This window comes from Scophthalmus maximus, chromosome 14, assembly GCF_022379125.1.
Source record: "Scophthalmus maximus strain ysfricsl-2021 chromosome 14, ASM2237912v1, whole genome shotgun sequence".
NCBI lineage: Eukaryota > Metazoa > Chordata > Actinopteri > Pleuronectiformes > Scophthalmidae > Scophthalmus > Scophthalmus maximus.
The window spans coordinates 7,200,436-7,216,822 of NC_061528.1; the positions used below are offsets into that span (position 1 = coordinate 7,200,436).

General features: G+C 43.6%; 1 protein-coding gene across 24 annotated transcripts in view; it reads right to left on the minus strand.

The window, feature by feature from the left end:
* The window catches only part of sox1a (SRY-box transcription factor 1a), a 79,731-nt gene that overhangs the window by 17,354 nt on the left and 45,990 nt on the right, over nt 1–16,387 (minus strand). For 15 of the 24 annotated variants that reach the window (XR_007032147.1, XR_007032141.1, XR_007032139.1 and 12 more), the window contains one exon: nt 12,950–13,055. The exons of the other annotated variants lie outside the window; for them this stretch is intronic. The gene's annotated coding sequence lies outside the window, so the exon portion shown is untranslated. The remainder of the gene's footprint in view (nt 1–12,949; nt 13,056–16,387) is intronic. 24 annotated transcript variants of the gene reach the window in all.

The following is a 16,387-nucleotide window of genomic DNA, read 5'->3' on the forward strand; positions in this document are numbered from 1 at the left end:
AATACTCTCCAAGAGGAGAAGCCCCATAAGGATGGATGTACTGGATTGAGACTGCCGGGGGGGAGCGCCCTTATCGCCGTCTGCTGGTGATGGAGAAAGAGTCCTGACCAAGCAGATGAAACTAAAATATCACACGCGTGTAAACTGCTCTGCGTGGAAAACACGTCTCTTATTTAACGTCCAGCCGAGCCGCCCCCCCCCCCCCCCGTGCGTAAAAACGGGTCTAAACGTGTCCGCGCGCATATATAATCCAGATTTCACAGCTGACCTCCTCTGAAAAGCCCAATCAACCTCTAATTGAAAGGGAAAACGAAATACCACTTCCCGCGGCGAGACTAACGATTTAATCATTCCATCGTTTCTTTTCTTGTGTGTGTGTTTTTTTTAAATGTATTTTTTTTTTAATTTTAATTAGAGCTTAGCCTGATAAAGCTCCCTGCTGCAGGGGCCTGAGGGAGAGAGGATCACTCGGAAGGATCCATGCGTCTTTTTTGGTAATGGGGTTAATGTTATATATCACAATGGTCAATAAATGGTTTCCAGTGGCCCGGGACATGTGGAGGCCGACGACGACAGTGTACTGGGGGGCTGCCAGTCAACTTAACAATCAACCAACTTAGAGCTCAATATTGATAACAGTTCCCATGAGAGTCATGACTGTATTCAAAAATAAGCCTATCATTTGACATTTAAAACAAAAATTAATATCTAAACCAGTCTGATTGTATCAACTGTAATGACACAAGCCACATTTTAGACACAACTTTTTCTTCTCCTTCAAAATGTAAGAAATACACGAGTTGGAAATACATTCAAAAGCAATCTGATCATAAGAAATGAACGGAATTAATAATAATAATGATTATTAATAATATTATTGTTGAGCTGTGTGTGGAGGATTACCCTCAGTTACAGTGGGGACCCTCGGTGGTCAGTGTTTACTCCCTCTCTCTCTCCGTCACCCCCCCCCACCATCAGTTACTGCTCTCTTAACAAACCTCTTTTCAATAAACCTCCTCGCTCCTTTGTGCGCGGGCCTCTGCAACAGGATGTCTTTCTCTCTATGTGTATGTGTGTGTGTGTGTGTGTGTGTGTGTGTGTGTGTGTGTGTGTGCGTGTGTGTGCGCGCGCGCGCACCGCGGTGGTGGTGGTGGTGCGCGACTGGGGCCAAGGGTCAAAGCAGTTATCCAACGCCCCCCCCCCCCCTCCAAACCACACAACAATGCCCCTATAAATAAGTGAAGGACTGTAAATGTGTATCCAACAATAAGCGTCCAGCCATGTGCTTGTCATCAGACCTTTTATTTCACTTTCTCTCATTCATGTGCAAAAAAGCATGTTCCTAAACCCCTTGACCCTTCACTATCTGCAGGGTTGACCCCCTTTAAAAAAAAAAAAAAATCTTTAACACTTAACCTGAGACAGAACAACATCCCCACTGCAGGAAGCGACTCTGGGGAAGAAAAAAAAAAAGGGGGGAACAGTTTGTCACTTGCTGCTGCATCACCTGGACACAAAACTGGAGTCGCATGCGTCAATTATTTAACCGATGTTCAGAAGGGAAAAGCACCTGTTCCGTTCAGCTTCGATCTACACTCCCCTAAAATCTAAAGATGCCATCATCAGCCCACCCACCACCACCATCACCCCCCTCCCTCCCCCCTCCCCTTAATGAAAAGTAAAAACACAGTAACATACATTTTGGCAGCCACTGACCAGAGTGTACCAATTAATAAAGATTCACATTTTACAGCATGCATCAGCTCCAAAAAAAAAAAAAAGAGTCTACATCCAGGCAGAGGAAGATGCGACAGACCGATAATGTCAGAAATGTTAGAAATCTAACGAGTCGGTTGTGGAGAGCAACTGGTTGCGACGGAGCCGCGCGCTCCGCGCAGCCACGAGCCACTTGTCCCGAAATAAAACGTCAGGCAGCCCGCAGCGACAGAAGCACATTCACATCTGTTTGCACCGAAACGAACGATGCCAATAAAAGACATTTACTTATGTGCGCAACGAATTCGATCAGAGAAGCTTTTCAGTCTGGCGTCACCCCCACTATTTCTGATTCGACTAATCGTGTCAACGAAAATAGATAAACACAGGTTAACTGCACTTACAGGATAAATATATGCCAAACGGCCTCTGTTTTTTTTTTTTTGGCATAAACGGAATTGACATATGCAAACTTACGCATGTTCCCCTGGTTCCCTCTACTCCAGACCCAGTGGGCAGATTTCTCCCTTCATTCTCCTAAAGCCGTCCTAAACCCTCCAAAGCTGCATGTAAGACCGCTACTCCCACTACAGTGTGGCCGCTGGAGTGCCAAGGCCATCCACATACACCCCGGTGCCCAAACCCACTACTCAACACACACTGAGGGGCAGTGAGAAGGAGAAATGACATTTATTATACACTCTTTAAAAAAAGAAAAAGGAAAAAAAAAAAAAAGACAATTCCAAGTTATTGTTTCTCTCCACGAAAAGGGGGCTTGCTTCTAACATAATGAAGCGTCTTTTGTGCGGCACAGAACAATACAAAACAAGTATTCTAATAAATAGCCACTTTTTTTTTTTTTTTTTGGCTCTCCAGGATGAATGGGGCTGGAGCGGCGGGGTTCTGTAAGGCAGCTGTGCCGCATTGGCGGAGGAGGGGCGAGGACTTGGCGAAGAGCCCCGCACCCCCGTCGCCTCCCGCCTGCAATACACTGACTCCCATTACTGATCCTGGAAGGATGCAAAGACAGGGAGGGAGGGAGGGAGGGAGGAGGAGGGGGGGGGGGGGGGGGGACGGACGACTTTGGAGGCTGTTTTTCACTCGAGGGACGTGCACTGTTTTCTACAATGTGATGCCGGAATCACCAAATATTGCTTCACACAGACATGTCCACAGTGTGCAGTCAGATTCAGTTCATAAGAACCTGCACAGCTTGCAAGCATGTGGTCCTGACAGCTTCTTGGTGGGGAGGCACACACACACACTTTACTGACCACACACACACACACACTTTACTGACCACACACACACACACACACACACACACACACACACACACACACACACACACACACACACACACACACACACACACACACACACACACACACACACACACACACACACACACACACACACACACACACACACACACACACACACACACACAGTTTTGAGAATGTGCACAGTCAGTGTCACAGTCTACTTCTGTCCAAAATATGAAATGTCTCCTCTTGGTTTAACCCCCCATGTCACAGGAGCAGAGCCTGGCTGAAGGAGGCTGCTGCTGCTGCTGCTGCTGCTGACAGCCTCCTTCAGTCTGATGCAGCATCCTGACCTCAGGGCTGAGCTTATTCAGTTTCCTTTAGGAGCCTCAATTGTTTTTACTGCTTCACGTGTCCGTGTGCTTATATACTTGGGAGCCAAGGGTGAAAAATTTGTGAAAAAGTGCTGTTATGGGTTGCAACAACGCAGACTCTTGGAGAGGCTTCACTACAGATGAGCTCTTTCATTTCTTGTATAATGATTTGAGGGCAATTGGTTGTCCACCTCCAAAAATATCTGATTCTGAAGTAAGAATACATTTCATTAATATGCCTTAAACTGGGGGGGGGGGGGGGGGGGGGGGGTGTCGCCACCTTTTGAGAACAACAGTTATTCCCTGACATATAATGTCATGATGACACAGACAGCTCAACGCACAGCAGCTTAAGAAAACACATGCAAATAGACAAAAACACAAATAGACAACAGTGTTTCCAGGGGACCCAATAAAAATAGATCAACCCGACATGGTCCTTCAATTTGTGACTTTAAGTTGGATGTTGGCCACGAGCTGTGATGCAAGTTTTCAGGACGAGTTCAACACTTATCCTGGAAACAAAAGGCATTTCTGCATCTGGTTTTGTTGTGTGTATTTGCCACGTCTGTCTTTTTGGTGATGTTGTGATTATTGTGTTAGCAAAATGATGAAGATGTGTTTGCTCCTGTTGCAGTATACTCTGAGCTCTCAGGGCCACCGTACTTGTGGAATTTTTCTTGACTTAGAGTCTCAATAAGCCCTCGGAGGAAAACCAACCTTTTCATTCACTTTGTGTCTCACCAAAAAAAAGAAGACAGAAGCCTCGCTGCAGATTAAAACAACTTCTACGTCCTGTCATTTCCCCCCTGATCCACCAAAGATTACTCTGTCACTTTTGCGAGATGTACTGCATCAAATAAGTACTACCTGTAAACCACGCAAGCAGGAGATTGACACAGAGTGATGAAGGTAAGTAAAAAAAGGCAAGGTTGAAACTATTTGAGGGACGGGGAGGACAAGAGACGGCACGAGAGACGAAGGAGAGATGAGGTCAAGTTCAGGCCTAAAAGCCTCGAGGGAGGAGTGAGCCAATTGGCTAAAAGCAGAGGTCTGAGCTCCGTCTCTCTCCGACACAAATCTGGATGACATGACAATCAGAAACACAAAGACCTCAACAACAGTTAGAGGCAACAACATTAAAAAACAAAACAAGAGACTGATCTTCCTCCAAAAACAACATGTCTAGAATTTGTTTCTATACCCTCTCTCCAACAATCATTTTGGATTTTCAGTAATCTGGCATGTTCTACACACTTAGAACAGAATTGAAAGTAAAAAAAAAGAATTTTATTGTCCATCAAAGTGGACAATTGTCTTCAGCTCACTAGCACACGAAAGCAGCAAATAATGAATAAAACAAATGAAGCCAACAGGACACTATGAAAATGTGAAACACAACTGTAAATTAAAAACAGTAATAAGATGAATAAAATTGCGTGAGAAGTTAAATTAAAGACTGTGGAATATGAGTCCATATTTTGTTGAGAATATTTCAAGTTTATAATGGTTGAAAGTGGTTGATGCGCTGGATTAACTCAACATATTTTAGACAATAACACAACGCACCGTGTCTTTATTGATTTGATAGTGGGGTTGTTTTTTTTTGCCCTTCAAATCTGGGGCACTCTTGTCTACAAGCAATTTGTGCTTTTGCTGCTCTATTTTCATCTTCTTCTCTCGTTGGAATTGTATAAGAAGAGCATATACCGGCTTGATGGAGTGGTGAGTCAGAGACAAGATGACATGAACCAGTGAAGGAGAGAAAGAAAAAAAAAGGAGAGAGGGAGAGAGAGAGAGACCAGGGAGGCCAATGTCAATCCCACAGCAAACAGCAGTGGATAATCATGGGGCTTTAGGAAAAGACTGTGTCCATAATGCTATTACCCAGGATTACCTACTCCAGCAGAGAAGGCGAGACTCTCTCCGCAGTGAGCCGCAGACCTTTCAGATAATCATCTCATCACAGATGACGAACTCAGAAGAAACATCCCATTATTCGAGCGGGATGAAGAGGAAGAAAAAAAAACTGCAGCATGTTTTGGATGAAGACGCGTTTGCACGTTGAAATTATTTCGAGTGCCGGAAAAAAAATATCATATTTTGAAATTAGCACGCCAGTCGCTTTCCCTGCACACACTCTCCCTTTCTTTCCCCCATTCTCTCACTGTCTCTCTTTCTCCCGGGTGCGCTTTCTTCTTCCGCTCCCGCAGGGCAATTAGAGACAAGATTTTAAGCATTGTTCAGCTTATCAATTAGCCATAACACCTTCCCCCTCTGATTGGCCTGTTACGGACGTAATGGCTTTAACAGTCAGGAGTTGCAACTCTTAGAGGGCGCTGCGCTAATGGTGTCGCCACGGCGATGGAGTCACAGTAGCAGCTCGGAAGAGAAGCAGGAAGGAGGTGAAGGGTAGTGGGGGGTAAGTCAGCTCTCCCTAACATATCTCTAATTAGAGCTCACAGTCAGTCATTACTGATGTAATAGGGTGTAACACTAATGGCTATCAGGCAAGCCCCACAAACAACAGAGGGGGGCTCTTGTAAGGTGAGAGGAGCAGAACATTTATGGAGGAGATGGGAAACAAAAAAAATCCTGAGATTATGATGAGGAGATGGGGTGAAATGGAAAGTTGGTGTGTGTTTGTGTGTCTACCATAAAGCCTTGTAGGAGATAAGGTGTGGGCACATTAATGGAACATGTTTCCTTGATGGTTGAAATCTGTCATGTTTAGACATTGGCCAGATATAGAGATGGACAAGACAAGAGAAAAAAAAAATGAAGGAGGCATGAGTCTGGTTCTGGGAGAGGAGACGGACGGAGAGGGAGGGAGACGGTGAGACGGTCTCCTCGTTAAGCACTTTGGCACTTAGACCTTGTTAGCACCGATGTGCTCTGTGGCCCATTCAGCTCGTGATGCGTGTTTTCACACTTCTCAGCGCTCAAATTGCCGCGGCTATGGCAAAAAAGAATGACAGTGGTAAAGTGGTGAAGTAACTTTAAAAGGGCGACGGGTGATGGGGAAACCGACAGAGAGTGTCAGCCCTGTAAGGAGAGCTGAATCCTCCTCCATCGTGTTCGTCTCACTGAAAATCAGCTTTATATATGTGGTGCAAATTCAGGTCTTCAGACTGGATGTGTTGTAGCAGAAAGACGGGATGTTGGAGGTTGGCACTACATGTCCTGAAATCCCTACAGACCAAAAGGCTGCCTTCAAGAACAACTTACGTATCACTATTTGCACTCTGCTAAAAAAAAAGAAGATCTGCTGAGTCCCGATGCTTTCTCAAATGTAAACTGTAATGTGATCGAATGTACACTTGACTGATTGACTGAAATCGATTGTTAGCAAGAATATTGAAATCTCAGAATTTGTTCAAAGGTTTCCCTGCACGTTACCACGCATTCTTCTCCACATTAACCACAGAGTTAAACATATCATGTGAACCTCCGATTACTGGGGAAACTGGTCCACGCTGAACAATGTAAATACTTTTGACCCCACATTCACTTATTTATTCATACTTCACACTTTTACACGCCAAGCGATCTAACTGTCAAACATATAACGCAATAACATGCATGCATTCATTCTCCCATAGCAGTTAGAGGACCTGGTTTTGCTGCGAGACCACTGAGGATATGAAGTTGAACCTCGGAGGAAAATTGGATGTGTAACCTATTGTGTGGCTTCACTAACGACAGTGGCAGAGGCTTGGCCTTTGAGGGAGCTGCAGGACTTCAGGGGGGTCTCTATTCCTGAACTCAGTCTTGAAAGTGTGTGTGTATCTGAGACCTGGGCTGGGGGGTGGGGGCTCCTCAGTTGCCCACCTATAGTCCCTTACCCAGAATTTGAAATAAGGTCATTGTCCCCGGGAGGCCCCAAGTCAAAGCCTCCCTCCCTCACCTGCCCTTTCACTCTCCTCATCGCCTCCTTTTCTTAACTCAACTCTTCACCTGGGCCCCAGGTTTCATCCTTCCCTATAACCCCATATCTTTTTTCCTTTTTTTCTATTTCCCCTTTGTTTATAAAGTAATGGCCTATTCCTCTGCTACTTTTCACCAATAAAAACACCTCCAAAACAGCATGTGAATACCCCAAGAATAAAAGTGCATTGAAGTGGTGTCAGAATGATCGGAAAAAAATGTCTGCGGACATTTTGGTACATGAGTTGCTGAACATCATGTACAGAAACATGAACGAAAGATAGCATTTGATTGATACTAAGAAACTTTTGATTCGTGGTGCAAATTCACAAATTGCGTATCAATTTTTTTGCTAACATCTAATTTGTAATACAACACATTTTGTTAACAGCATCCTTTTTTCCCCGCATTCCGACTTTGGAGCACACAAACACACCGGAGTCGGGACAGAGACTTCACAACTCTGGAAATGAACATTCGCGAGGAGCATGTGAACGCACAAGGAGAACATCACGATGACTCAGACACTTCAGTTGTGCTTATATCAAATATTGTCCTTAAACTCAACAGTTGGAACATCATTTTGTTTTTCATTTTTTCTTATAAAAAAAAAAGATTCCAGTAATGTCAATGGGCCTTAAAACTGTAATTTGATTGAAAAAAATAAAAATAAATAATGGATTAGCAAAACAATAAAAAAAAAAATGGCATCGTTAGATAAGCCAGGTAATAAGTGTATTAAAGCTTGTGGTGTGTGTGTGTGTGTGTGTGTGTGTGTCTGGAGCTGTGCAGATGCATAGGACGCAGAGTGAGCAGGACAATAACACATCATTCTTATGCTAATCAAGGAGGCCATTAATGTTTACATTCAAAATCAGGTCTTCCAAAGAAACACATTCACTCCCTGCTAAACAAGGATAATTAGTTCCCTCTTAAACCCATATTCCATTAACTCAGGTGAATCCGTCCGAGTTTCATCAAATTTCTGCTTCGTTTTGCATGATAATGCAATTTAAAAGCAAATGACATATTCAGCCTACTTGGTGAACGGAGAGCACCCAGGAGAAAGTAATATATGTGCTTTTTTGTTCTGTTTTGCATGCATCTGGAAACATTTAAAAGTGTTTCTCATCATTCAGCGCTGCTGATTTATGCACAAATTTAATTTTTAACTGTAAACGGCTTATTGGCGATTAGCGAGTGATGCATTAAATGCCCCCCGCTGGTTTTCCACGCACTTTGTACGTATGACACCTTATATTCCAATGTCAACCCGATGCTGTACGGTTGACACTGTGAATTTTTTCATTTTATTTGAAAGGGGCTTACATCTACAGGGAACCCCCAAAATCAGCAGCGAAATATCAGACGGGCACATTTAAGCCTCCATTAGCTGAGTGACGTTCGGTGTGCCTCCACTGAAAGAGGTGAGGAGGGTGAGCGTGCACGTAAAGGTCTGCTGATTCACACGCATGTTCACCGAGCAATGAACGTCCAGGCTGTTCTTTCCTGAGGAAGAATACGTCACGCAACTTTGTGTCACCAAAAAACACGCTCACTAAGAAAACTTGGCTCAACACATCACTTTTCAAATGGTGAGTGTGAGTGCAAGAGAAAGGGTGTGTAATGTGTTAATGTATGGGAGTTAATGTAGAAAATTATCAAAATTCACACTTTATATTTCATCCTCTCTTTAGTTTTCATATGTTCTTTACGGCGCTAAAAACACTTATGATTTATATGATATAGGTAGGTAGCTTTACATGTGTCTCACACACACACACACACACACACACACACACACACACACACACACACACACACACACACACACACACACACACACACACACACACACACACACACACACACACACACACACACACACACACACACACACACACACACACACAGAGTGTAATGGATAGGAGCTGGCTGAGGGCGTCTGTCAGGGGCGACTGTTCTAATCAGAGCAGTGGGGAGAGAGATAAAGGAGAAAATAATGAGTGTGGCATCAGGCCTTTCATAGCGCAACAAAAGGCCACGGGATCAGATAGGCACACACAATGTGGAGAGGAGAGGAAGGGAGGAGAGGGAGAGAGAGGGATGGGAGGAGGCAGAGCAGGGAGGGAGAGAGAAGGAGGGATGGACAGGGAATGAGCTTGCTAATAAGCCCTCTTGCACCATAGGTGATGTAGGCAACAGTAGGCGATATTATAAAATGCAAGCTTACGTCCGGCTTCACTCGAAGGATGCCGTCAAATCGCTTGATGGACGTTTCTATGGCAACATCAATCATGTCGGCGCGGAGCGGTCCTTTTTCGGCGGGAACTGATTATGAATGCAGTTTCCCCCGTACACATCCGTTCCATTTTCTGTAACAAAATACTTTGTCGGCCTCGTGCCCTCTTTCTTCCTGGCTGATTAGTGCTGCTTCATTTACCGCATGCGATAATTTCCAGTCATCCTTTGATTATTAATGCTTAATTTACCCAGATTACACTCCTTTGATTATTAATGCCTAATTTAGCCTGATGACACCAATCATTAGACGGTGCCCAAACTGAAAGCAAACAACCTTAGTGGTCTTCCAATGTACCGACACAGCCTCTTCTGCAGATAATGATACTGTTCAGAGGAGCCGGCGGGTCTGTGAGTGCGAAGTCAATGCCCACATTTTCACCCAAACTCCCATCTAACTTTAAAGAGAAAAGAAATACTAATTAGAAAATGCAAGCTAGGAGAAATGAGCAGGCAGACTCAGAACAGAAAATCCTATTCAGAGACTTAATGAGCTTGTCGAAGCTGAATAATTGATTTCTAATTCTAGCCTGCAGCTGTTGACCCAACCAGGGAGTGTTTTGAATGAAGCTGAAATATGTTGCGCTCTGACTTGGCACCGTTGACTTTCTGGTAGCGGAACCGTGACCAAAACACTCCCATGTCCACCTCACACTTTAAGGTTTTATTTTGACTCGGATGCAAAGTTTTCACAGTTTAATTACTCACTCAAACAAACGTAATCAGACTTTTTTTCCTTTTGAAATTCATCACAGGAAATATCCATGACAACCTAATCCTCCTTCAGATCTTGTTCAGTATTTTGGACTGGACACGATTTTAATAAAAGGCCGTTTGATTTTCAGCCGCGAAAGCACAGCGAGGTAAACTCTGTCCCATCATACAGAGCGTTGGGAACCGCTGTCCATATCAGATTGTGGCTGTTTTATGTTTCGCTCATTTGCTGCGGAGTGATTCTTTGTTGCCCTGCGTGGACGATCATATCCTGGGGGCTCTGGGGCAGGAGCAGCACAGAGCACCCTGTGTGTGAACCACAGCCGCCCAGCGTCCCTGTAAGGTGACCTCACGGAAAATAGGCCTAATTATTGCCGTGACAGCCCATGCTATCATATTCTGGCAGATCAGTCACTACACAGGAGGGGGGTAGAGAAAAATTAACAGAAATATATACCACTGGGCTACCAACCTCCCCCCCCTAAACTGAGCCCATTTATTTTTAATACCCTAATCAGCAGGTCCCAAAGGTGGCTTGGCTCTCATTCACCCGCACAGGCAGGCACAGGTGAGTACAGGTAAGGCAGCAGGGAGAGAGGAGGAGGATGAGGAGGAGGAGGAGGTGGCTGCAACTCAAGTTCTGATCAACAAATTTAAATTTAGCTTGCTCACGGCGCATCCTCTCATCCCCCGGGCAAAATAATTTGGCACCTGCTCAAAAGTTGTCAACACAAGTGTCAGGAAAAATATTTTTGCTGAATAGAAACGTTCTGCCTGTGCAGGAGACGGTAGATAGAGAGGGATGAAAATGGATTAGAGACGAGACGAGAGGAGAGGGCCCAAGAGGAAAAGCGTAATTACAAGAAACAGAGTTTAAAGTAGACAGCGGTGATTAACTCGAGGACCGTCCTATTCCTGAAGCCGTAGACATTAGGGCTGGATCATTATATGATACATTTCAGGGCCATTTGCCGGGTTTTTGTTCCCAGGGACAGTATTCCGAGGGACACCCTGGGAATGGGACATACTACACCAATAGCTACCTCCGTGAGAAAAACACGGCGAATATCAATTCGCTCCGTGCTGATGTGTGGATGACGCTGGCGTGCATGACGCTCGCGTCCATGACAGATTGTCGAGGTTGTAACGCAGGATTGTAGATGAACAGAAAGTTTAAACAAGTATAGAAAATATTCAAAAGATTAGTCTTTTGTCTGTATGTATGGGGATTACCTTTCTCCTATTACTTTATTTGAGCTGTTCTTCTTTCTTTTTTTACAAGTTATAGCTGGGTTTCCAATCATTTCAAGAAATATATTTTCAGGACATTATGTGGTATGAGACGGGGATCAAGCCTTTCACTAACAAGTTCTTCAGTGCAGAAGTCTCTTCAAATACAGTATGTGTTAAACTATGGCTCTGTAATGAAAGAACAACAACAAGTGCTGACTGTTATCGCGCAGCTGAATCACCTTTTGTTATGAATCATATTGACCTTTCTGTTACTGCGACAACTACAGTATCGTAGCTAGATATCTAAAACAGCACGTAGCGCAGATGTGTTTGCTTCTGATTCTCATTCTGTGAATTGGCAGTTAAGGGATATTCAATGAAGTTACACAGCAATACAATATGATGACTAATTTTCTGTGTCTTAGACATTGTGGTAAAAGCGTTAATGCTGTTTTAAACAAAAACATTTGTGAAAAATGTATTTCATTCATAAAGGAAGCATTTTCCAGACAAACTGCAATAGATTAAATTGTCACAAATCTAAAACTGTGGTGAAAGTCTTTAATTTATTAGCAAACCAACTAAACTTTATGAAAACGCTGCTGTTATGACAACTAACATTGTGCGAGGGCTAATCCTGAAAGCACCAAAATGTCAAATTATAAACACGTTTTAAAGTAAAGTTACAAACCCGCGGGTGCTAATGTTGCATTGAAATGCATTTGAAAGATCATTTCACTTTTATTTCCTTGGTTCGCTAGCAACATTCAATAGTGATTTCATCTAAGATTTTTTTGTATGCCCTCTTCACCAAACTGATTCAGTGTGCATTCAAAAGCTTGCAACTTTGTGGGTTTTTCTAAGAGCCCACACATCCAAAATGTTTCAGAACATAGACTCTCACCCTTGTTATTCCATCTTCATCTGGTCCCTGAACAGAGCACTAATTTCAGCCACCAGCTGTTGCGGAGATTTGACAATTTGCTTTCAGCAGAATGAAAGAAAAAAAGTTTCCAGGACGACAACATTATTTTTAAGAAAACTCCTTTTTCTCTCACCTTTCAAGGACAGTAACTGTGCTCTCAAATCTTCCAGGTGATACAGGATGAGTGGGAACCTCATTACATTTGTAGGTTCAGACTAGTTACTGTGATGCATGTTTACAATAGACATTTGGGAAATTGAGTTTCTTTCAACAAGTGGTTCAAATTAAACAATAAATTGTTGTTTGTCCTTTCCCTATAGAACAAAACAGTAGTAGAGTTTGCTGATCTGACTTCCCCTATCGACAGGATGACTTAATACATTTGTGCTCTCCAAATCTGTAAGAAACCCGTTTCATGATGTGACAAGTCGATGGTTAAGGTTTGGTTTTTGGCATGAATAAGACTTTGCTTTAAAGAGAGAGTATGATCTTACCCATCCATCCATCCATCCATCCATCCCAGCCTCCTTCCTACACAGATCTCCTCACTCGCTAATAACGACACCTGCCTTCTCCTCCTCCTCTTGATTAGGACGGCAACTAGAGGAATTAATTAATTAAGTATGATGTTAAAAGACAGAAGACAAACAATGGCAAAGATGACAGGACAGACACCAATAATTAAACAACTTCACTATGTTTAGAAGATTAAATCTGAAAGCACACACACACACACACACACACACACACACACACACACACACACACACACACACACACACACACACACACACACACACACACACACACACACACACACACACACACACACACACACACACACACACACACACACACACACACACACACACACGTGTCTGATATGTGTGTAATAAGCAAATAATGTGATTAATTTCATTGATTACAAAATCAGCCTCTTTGAGACAACTGTGTAGTGTCATTTGTGCGTTTCTGATGGTGTTTGTGTTGTGTATGAATGTTGTGCGTCTGTAATTTTGCCGGGGAAAGAGAAGAATGAGGCAGTAGCCCTTGTAACCCAGCGCTGCCCTCCACCCCCAGCCCCAGTCGCTGTCACTGGCAATGTGTAGTGTGTAATAGGCACTGACAGTCTCCGCGCAGGTCAGTAACCCCGTGCCCCCGTCTAATTGAGGCTAAGGATCCCGGCTTGTCCTGCCATCTATAATTAACCACATCATCTGCGGCCGTATGAAAGATTCAGCTGGACTGGGAGTGGCCGACACATGATCCTTCTGTTGGTGTTTACTGCAAGTGTGGATAAATGTGTGTGTGTGTGTGTGTGTGTGTGTGTGTGTGTGTGTGTGTTAGTGAATGCATCACAGTCACGGTGACTCTGAAGAATCTGATGATTTACTGAACAAGTGAAATAATGAGACCTATATTGATGCCATACCTACTATTGCCCAAATGTGTGCATTTAAACCCAAAACATTAATTTATGATACTGTATAACTCTCTTAAGACCTTATCTTATCATTCTGTTGTCTGTAATGTTATTGCTAAATGACAGCCACTTGCACCGACATCCAGTAAGTGCATGTCAACAGAATTTTACAGTAAACCCTCACGTATCCCCTCTACCTTTCCCATCATTCCCGCCCCTCCCTCCCCAGCTTGATCTTTGCAGTGACAGAAACTTGAAGTGTACTTTGCCCCCTTCAAACGCCTTGGCTCTGCCCCCCCCTCCTCCTCCTCCTCCCGGCTCCATCCTCCTCCACCTCCTCCGCCCCCTGCTCACTCAGTTCTCCCGGCAAACCCTACCCCACTCAGCTGCTCTCCCTTTCCAGTCGATGCCTTTGAAATAAGGCTTTCAAAAAATGCTGCTTTTTGAATTAATGAATCATTTTTTAGCCAGGTGTAGTCGGGGGGTGGGTGAGTGGGGTGGACGCAAAGGAGGGAGGGCGGGGGGTGCACTAATAAATACAGAGAGGGGAGAGTGTCACCATTACCAGTCCTTCCTCTACATTGCCTGATGCACCCCTCCACACACACACACACACACACACACACACACACACACACACACACACACACACACACACACACACACACACACACACACACACACACACACACACACACACACACACACACACAAACACACAAACACACACACACACACACACACACACACACACACACACACACACACCTTCGCTTTCCTCCCACACCCCTCCACCCGCAGCCCTAGATGAAAGGCCTGGCTCGTTCCTGTACCTTTAATTTAAACCTGAAAAGGAAAACGAGAGCGGGGGTGCGAAACACGCTTATGAATATGGAGAAAATTGAATGAGAACCGTCCCTTTGAATAAATCAGTATGAATGTCCCCTGGCCTTGTTAGGAGGGAGGTCGCAGGAGATCCTTGGATATACAGATGGAGAGCGGCTTGATGGACCAGTGTGTGTGTGTGTGTGTGTGTGTGTGTGTGTGTGTGTGTGTGTGTGCGTGCGTGCGTGCGTGTCTTTGTCACGTACTATGTGCATGTGCTTCAACATGTATACATTTGTTTTGAGAAGTTTAGACTGATACTTTTAATATCACGTGTCCTGTATTTTATATTCATATCTATAGATATGTATACAGATACAACAACTATATGGGCAGTCTTCACCTTACTCAAGACACCCGTGGATGGAGTGAGGACGATACCAATAGAAAATACTGTGGTTGTTTTTTGGTCAGCTGTACACTGGAGACATATGTTAACACCAGGGTTAAAATCATATTAGGGTTTTGAGAGGTGTTATGTTTATTATTATATTTAGAGACAATTTGGATACAAAATGCATTTTAATGGCAGGAGTAATGGAGTCACACACACACACACACACACACACACACACACACGCACACACACACACAGGTGTTTTTCTCTGAACACCCCCAACCCCCCAAAAAAAGACTGATTTATTTATGTACAGAACACTGTTTTATAGAAAATCACTAAATCCTCAAATCTGAGAAGGTGAAACCAGAGAATGTTTTGTCATCTCTGCTTGACAAATGACCTAAACTACTGATCAAACTGTCAAAATATTTGTCAAGTGTGTGTGAATATCTGATTATGGGTCCATTACATAAATGTATAGGCAGGTTTTTCCACCATATCCATTAGCGGGTATACGTCTCATCTTGCTGCAGCTCATTTTGCGAGCTTGTTTCTGTCTAAAATTACAGAAAAATTTTACAGCCTTAGTTTACGTTTCATAGCCACAGATTAATCATGAAATTCAAAGAGTTGTGTTTGTTTCAACAGACCCGATGAACAAAACACAAAGGCGGAGCGATAGAGGGGGAAAACGGAGGGAGACGGAGGGCTGGGGGGGCAGATGATTGTAAGGATTCTGTATCATTTTGAGGTCGGCTCTCTGTCTATTGTGAGAGGCAGGAAAAACTGAATTCCCAACTACTTTGGTGAAGACGGGGACACTGACTGACACTCATGAGTTAAATGCTTATTGAAGGCAGCGGAGGTTCCGATGTGAGCACTGAGAGCCCGGCTTGAATGGCACACGGCCTTGGACTGAAAACGCCACAATGGAAGGAGCTAAAAGCAGTGTGCATTCTCATGCTACTAGTGGGTATGTGGACACGCTCTCTTTGTCGTCGTTGTTGTTATTGTTGTTGACAGAGAATAGGAGATGGATTCCATTTATTTGCCTACATACATACACACAAACACCGCCAATATTGATTAAAAAAAATCAGTGATGTGACAATAATCAAATAATTTTGAGCAAATGATTAAATTCATTACATAAATTTAAGTAAAAATAATGTTTGGGATTGCATGTAAAAGTGGATTCAGAAAGGGCAAATAATCGAATTAAAATTTATAAAGCCCAAGGATCTGTGACTACTTTCTGCAATTGTGCACTCGTCGCAGGTATTA